Source organism: Pelodiscus sinensis, chromosome 28, assembly GCF_049634645.1.
Source record: "Pelodiscus sinensis isolate JC-2024 chromosome 28, ASM4963464v1, whole genome shotgun sequence".
NCBI lineage: Eukaryota > Metazoa > Chordata > Testudines > Trionychidae > Pelodiscus > Pelodiscus sinensis.
The window spans coordinates 7,234,521-7,241,091 of NC_134738.1; the positions used below are offsets into that span (position 1 = coordinate 7,234,521).

Below are 6,571 nucleotides of genomic sequence, written 5' to 3' on the forward strand. Positions count from 1 at the left end.
GATTATACAAATGGGCTCTCAGCTAACATTTCGCATCCCAAGATTTTGAGCCCCATTTGAATTTTCACGACAAAGTAATAATAAATCCATCATGATTGTGGTTATAATGCAAATACAGACCCTTATATTTAGTGGAGAAAACCAGGCCCTGTGTGACTTTTTTCAGCAATTTTTTTTTTACAAGTCTTCTCACAAATGACTTTCCAGTGGAACACATTTCTTAATTAAATAAGAGCTTAATTTTGCAATTAAGAAATTGACTAATTAGCCAGATTTTTCTTTGTCAAAAAGAAAATCTGCCTCAAATACTCTCGTTAAAAAAACAGATTAATAGAAAAATTAAGGGACGCTATTAGCAGCCCTTATAAATGCAAGAAATATACCCTACTAGCAACCCATATGTAACCCCTCCTGTTGGCTAGCCCAGTGTGAGGTTATTCAGTATAGGGGAAGCCTTGTGACTTTTTACACCACTGAGGGGGGCTAGTCCTGAGGCTGCTTGGTGTGCTCTGCGTTGAGTATGTGTGAGTGCACCTCAGACCAGACCCACTCCGACAAATCACCAGGAACAGGCTTTATTCTGTACAAACATAGAACAGGAAAACAGATCAGCAGCCCCTTCTCCCTGCATGCAGCCTGTGTGCTGCTTCTAGCACAGTCCTTGCTGAGACCCTGCTGGGGGCAGAGGGCACATCCTGGCAGGAATCAGGAAGTTCTCCCAACATGCCGCAGTTTATTGTCCACAACTTGTAGTTCCCAGGGCTGCTGCTGAAACACACTGGACCTTGGGCTACACACAGTTGATTATCTTAACCCTAGAAAGACTAGATTAAAAGTCCAGAAGGGACCACTGTGACTACCCTGAATGAATTCCTGTGTGAACTAAAGCGTATCTTGATTTACAGATTTCCAGTGATGGAGAATCCATTCCAACCCATATTGATATTCTGTCCCTTCCAATTGTACTCCAAATGGCATGTGCTTCTTGGACAGATTCATTTTACACATAACGTACAGGCTGAACCTCGCTGCATTGATGTTGCTGGACCAGAGAGCACTTGGACCAGAGAGCCCCAACAGCTGGGAGAGGGAAGCGGCGGGTAGTCCAGCAGCTGGGGGGGGGGGGGGCTGGCCTTCAGTAGCCCAGCTAGGGCCAAGAGCAAAGCCAGTCCAGCTGCTAAGAGCATAGATGGAACAATGGCCAGGGGGTGGGGGACAGTGTCCAACGGAAGCCAGGAACAGCAGCCTGCGCTGGGACTGGGGACGGCAGCAGGGTCAGCAACCATGAGGTGAGCCTGGAAGCCGTGCCTGGGAAGCTGGCAGACCTCAGAAAAGCCTAATGGCCAGTATCTCAGGGGCCAGAATTGACCTCCCCAGTCTGGCAAACCCCCTTGTTTGGACTGCTCAGGTTCTGAGAGTGCTGGACCAGTATTTTTAGTGCTGATTTTAATGCTGCTTCCCAGTGGACACTGTGCAGGAAAGCTCTCCCCTGCATGTTCACTGTCCCCAATGGCTACTCTCATATCACATCCCTCCAAACAGCAGCCCCTCCCTTTGCATGTTATGAAAAACAGTCCTTTCCCCAGCACATCTGGTTGTCCTGGCACAACCAAACCCTGACCTTGCTTTTAGTCAGGAGAAGAGGACTGACAGACAGATGCACTCTAAAATGTATATATTCATTTTTAAGTACATTTCTAAATTATGGCTGTAGGGAAAAAGCTTGAAAATGTGACAACGGGCTCAAAATCCATAGGACAAATAAAAGAAATAGAAACATTTCCTTTGGTTTAAAAATCCTTGAAAGTAGGAATAAGAGATCCTCTGGAAAAGAGCTTATTTTCCGGAGGATCGCGTCCAGATTGGCGCTTTTCTCCAGCTTATCTACAAGCCGGAAAAAAGCGGCAGCCATGTTAATGCAAATGCCGCGGGGGATATTTAAATCCCCCCCGGATTTGCCTCTTCCAAAGTGCTACATTTGCATCCCTATTACGGAATAAGGGCCAATGTAGACACAGCCTTGCAGTATAGGGGAAGCCTGTGTGCATGACCCTAGATAAAGCACCAGCCAGACGGTATCTCTTTGGTTTCTTGCTGGATCTGCTGGAAAAAACAAGTCTCTAGTCATCATGTGAGAAAGAACAATAACATCCTGGGACTTCAATTCCCCAGTCCTATACACAGATTGGGGTTCCTCACTCCCCACCTGACAGTGTGCTGGACCACTCGTTGAATTTCAAAGACAATCCCCTGGACTATCCGTTGGGTTCTGAATAACAAGTCTTCTGCTTATGCTCTTGAAAGCAAAGCCCACTTGACTTAGATGGCCGTAACCTCATCACATCCACATTCTGATGCTGGGCCTGCTGACAGCACAGTGGAAGGCAAAGTGCATTTCTCCCCATGGCCCACTGAAGCTTTCATGGAGGTCCTGCATAGGGGACAGGCAGAGTCAGTACATGGTATCTTGCCCTCTTTTTTGTGACTGGAAGGCTAAAGCTTTTATCTCCTTCTCCATAGCTGTAGATGGAAAGTCTGATTCTCATTGACGCAAAGACCCTTGAAGACATACAAACTGCATAAAAGGGCCCCAAAGGGATGGAAAACACTGTCTTTGTAAAGGGCCTCTCCAGCTGTTTCCATGAGGACTTGAGGCTGGCCTTGATCCCAAACTCTGGTTTAGGGGTCCTGTGGGAGATGGGGCACAGGAGGGAGGGATGGTGAGAGCCAGACCAGGAAGGGACACGGATGGAGTGGTGTGCACCAGTGTTCACAGTGTGTTCCAGAATCGCGGGAATGCAAAGGTGGCTTAAAAGTCAAGCTGGACCTTGAACTTGCATTGGTGCTAGGCAGCTCTGGAGCAGTTTCCTGTGGTCGAGTCATAGAATCATAGACTCATAGAGCTGGCAGAGACCTCAGGATGTCATCAAGTCCAGCCCCCTGCCCAAGGCAGGACCAACCCCAGCTAAGGCAAGACCAATCCTGTCACGGAACAGAGAATCAATTCCCCCATAAACAACACTTTTTCTTCTGCTTTGTAATGCGAAGAGTGTGACTGTTATGTGGTTTTGCACTGCCTTACAGATTGCATAGCCGCATGTGCATGAATCAGAATGCCCCATGCACACCAGGCTAGCTTTTTTGACTCCTCCTGCCTGGAGACGAATGGTTATGCCTACACTGCAATGTAAGCCCAGAGTTGGGAAGGGGGCAATCCAGGAACCCTGGGTTTGAAAGCCATAGACTAGAGCAGCCCCACTGATTGGCGATTGTAGGTTATGAATTTTTGAGCCTGAGCTCCACATCGGGGTTTCAGTAACCACATTGCAGTACGCAGACGCAACCCAACCATATCCCAGAGTTCCTAGCTCCCTCCCTAAATGTGGCCACTCTAGCCTTGTGTTTGGGGCACAGTATACAAGTGACAGACAGTTATCAGAGCCCATCAGCACATCCTGATGAGCCATCATTTGGGTTTGCCTGCTCCTGGCAACTGTCACCAGCAACGTGGAGCGTCACCATTTCAAAAGATTTCTTGTTTAATGCTTTCATTCTGGTTTCAGGAAAGCATCCAAGAGACACTGATGGACATTTCAACAGAATTTTCTGACCTTCTGAAGGCATTTGATAGAAGAAGAAGGAGGGCGACACAGACAAGGCTTACTCAAACTGACTGCTGCTGCTTGTAACGTTGGGTCTAGCCACTAACGCCTTCTCTATAGACGGACACTTCTCGAGCAGGGTCACGAGCAGAGACTGGAGAGAATACAACCCACAGGCTGTGGATGGCCAGCAGTGGGCCCAGAACTTTTACATGAAGAAAGCTTCATTTCTGGAACTTTGTAAACACCTCGTCCCAGTCTTCCAGCATCAGGGAGCAAGCATGAGGGTGGCTCTATATGTTTAGAAGCAGGTTGCTATAACTTGTCTGGAGGCTGGTTCCAGATGGTTCCAGGTCCATTGCTGATCAGTTCAGTGTAGAGAATGTCACTTGTGGGTCAAGTGGTGGCGAGGGAGCCAACAAAATTTCTGGGCTCCTGGGCTGGGCTCCTGGGCAAAGTTGCTGTGCTCCATGCTCCCCAAAGGGGTGGGGCCTCTGGCATTAGGGACAGGGTTGGGGGAAGCTGGCCCTCAGCACCTCCCAGAGCACACCATGATGGGCCTCTCTCCCTCCCAGGTAGCCCTGAGAACCACCTGGAGCAGTCGCTCGCTTTTCTCCCCCCATCAGTAGTCCTGGTAGTGTCGGAGGTTTCTGAGGCAATCAGGCAAGTGGTCTACCCAGAGGTGGTGAGTATAAACAGTCACCCTGAAGTATCTACTGGTTTTGAGAGAACAGGGTTTCCAAACAGTGCTGGAGCCATTTGAGAGGCTCATGTGACCGTTGTTAGTCCTCCTCAGGGAACACATGTGTATATAAACCTCAAGGGGTGCTATTCTACTGGTATGCAGAAGCTTCCTTCATGCTGCAAAACACTGGAATTTGGGTCCAAGTCTGGAGGGAACCCAGGCTCTGTTTCTTCCTCCCTGAGGCTCAGCCCTGAATAGGACAGGTGAATATCTAGGTGGAAGAGAGGCTTGGGCTTGCCTCTGAGCCTGGCTTACATTGCCATGAAAACATGCCCAATAGCTGCATAAAACGCAAGACAAGAGGGAATCAGGCCAGATGCTTTCCTTTACTGTTCAGAGCCAGCTAGTTGTATTGCAAGAGTGCTAAAGATCCCAATGTTCCCATCAGCTTTCCTCGTTTGATGGCACTGCTGCCTTGAGCTTCCCACTGCTGTCACTTTTAAACCATTCTTTGAGGTGGACACCTGAGATCATTAAAAATCAAAAATCCCAATCAAAATATATGGCTAGACAGAGCCTTGTTTGTAGTGAGAAGCCAAACAAAAACAGAGATAACTTTCCTGCACTTTCATTAGCAAATAGAAGCTGAGATGCTTTTAAGAGCTCTACAAAGCAAGTTATTTACCCCCCATGTGATTTTTAAAAGTCAGATACAAAATGCAAACCTGACATGAACAGCTTTATAGAATGCAGGCAGGGAATGTGCAGAGCCAATGAACAGCCTCTGGGCATGGAGTGGTCAGCTGGGCTTATGGAGAGCTTCTGGGTTGCTATAGTGGTTGGGGCTTCTGCATCCCGAGGGGCTGGCTGATGGATCAGGATATTCAGAGCTGCCATCTTCCCACCAGCCACCCCTTGTTCCTGGTCTCCCAGGTGCATTTGTGCGGTGGCATCAGTGTAAATTCCCCTCGTCTGGGTGAGCCCTAAAGCCAAAGGAAACGGGCACGGTAGTTGATTTGCTGTGGCCCTTGATTACAGCTTCTCTAGCCTGATTAACTTCAGGCACAACATGTGCACACTCAGGGGGAACCTCGTCCAACCTTGCTTTTATCCTGGTGATGAAAGGCTGATGAGTTTTAAGCTTCATAGGGTAGCAGCCCAGCAGGCTGCTCTGTTTAGCGGCAGGATTTCCAACTGTTTCACAACACTTCTTGATTTCTTCCCAGGCAGAGGAACTGTAAGAGAAATGTAGAATTGCTTTTTAAAGCTCTCAGCTTCCCTGGCCAAACAGAAGCAGGTAAAGACCTCCCCTCAGCCATATTTTCCTTGCCCTAATTTTTTCGCCTTATACCACATATTCTTCTAATGAACAGACATGCATGTTCACTGCTGAAATAACCCTTGTACCTCCCCCGAGTCAAATAAATACATGCCCCAGGCCTGAGAGCATCGCCTTTGCCAAATATCAAGCCTGACTCTCGCGTTGCTCTTAAATGGTTATTGAGAGCTTTGTCACCAGCTTTACCGGCAGCTCAGTGTGGTCTGCTGAGCTCATTCAGAGACTGGTCTTTGCTGTTCTATCAGATTGCAAGGCTTTGGTGCTTTTAGTGAGAACGAAATAAAGAATGAGCAGCGTGAGAAATATTTTAACCCTTGCTACACTCACAGGTATTTTTGGGATTTGGTGCAGCTCTATTTTCTTCCCAGGCTACTGACTAGCAAGACTCGTTTTATTTTGGAAGGGATGAAAATTAGTTTGAACAGAATTCACAGCAGAAGGCTGTGTCTTGTAAGGCACTGAGAATCAGTAGTTCTTTTACAGATGTAATGAGATTTCCCCTCATATGAAGATAAAATGAAGTGACCGAAAATCCCTGTAGATCTGCATTTTTGGGTGCCTGAATACTTTTAACAATATGAGTCTAAGTGATTCAGCAACCAAATTGCTATTTTTCAAAAAGCACTGAGGCACTCAATGACTTTTGCTGGAACTTGGTGCCTAAATCACTTCTGAAAATGGGACTTCAACTCTTTAGGCAATTTCAAAAATGTTACCCTTCATCTCTTTGTAACACAGTTTTCCCTCCTTTTAAAATGGCTATAAGATCTGCCTTATATAGGGGAGGTAAGAGTTCTGCCTATTAACCTTTTTTAGGTATGTCAAATTACAGGGGCATTGTAACTAACAGGGTTGTGGATTCGCTTCAAGACAGAGGCGATTAGGGATAGATAGTTGCTTTTATTAATCTTACTATGAAGACAAACTTAATACTGTCAAATAATT

At 47.0% G+C, this 6,571-nt stretch overlaps 1 long non-coding RNA gene across 1 annotated transcript in view; it reads left to right on the top strand.

Annotated features, from left to right (window-relative positions):
• Positions 1-6,095, top strand: part of LOC142820948 (uncharacterized) — a 186,890-nt gene extending 180,795 nt beyond the window's left edge. The window contains exon 3 of the long non-coding RNA XR_012897977.1: positions 3,564-6,095. This is a non-coding gene — a long non-coding RNA (uncharacterized LOC142820948). The remainder of the gene's footprint in view (positions 1-3,563) is intronic.
• Positions 6,096-6,571: the final 476 nt, after the last annotated feature.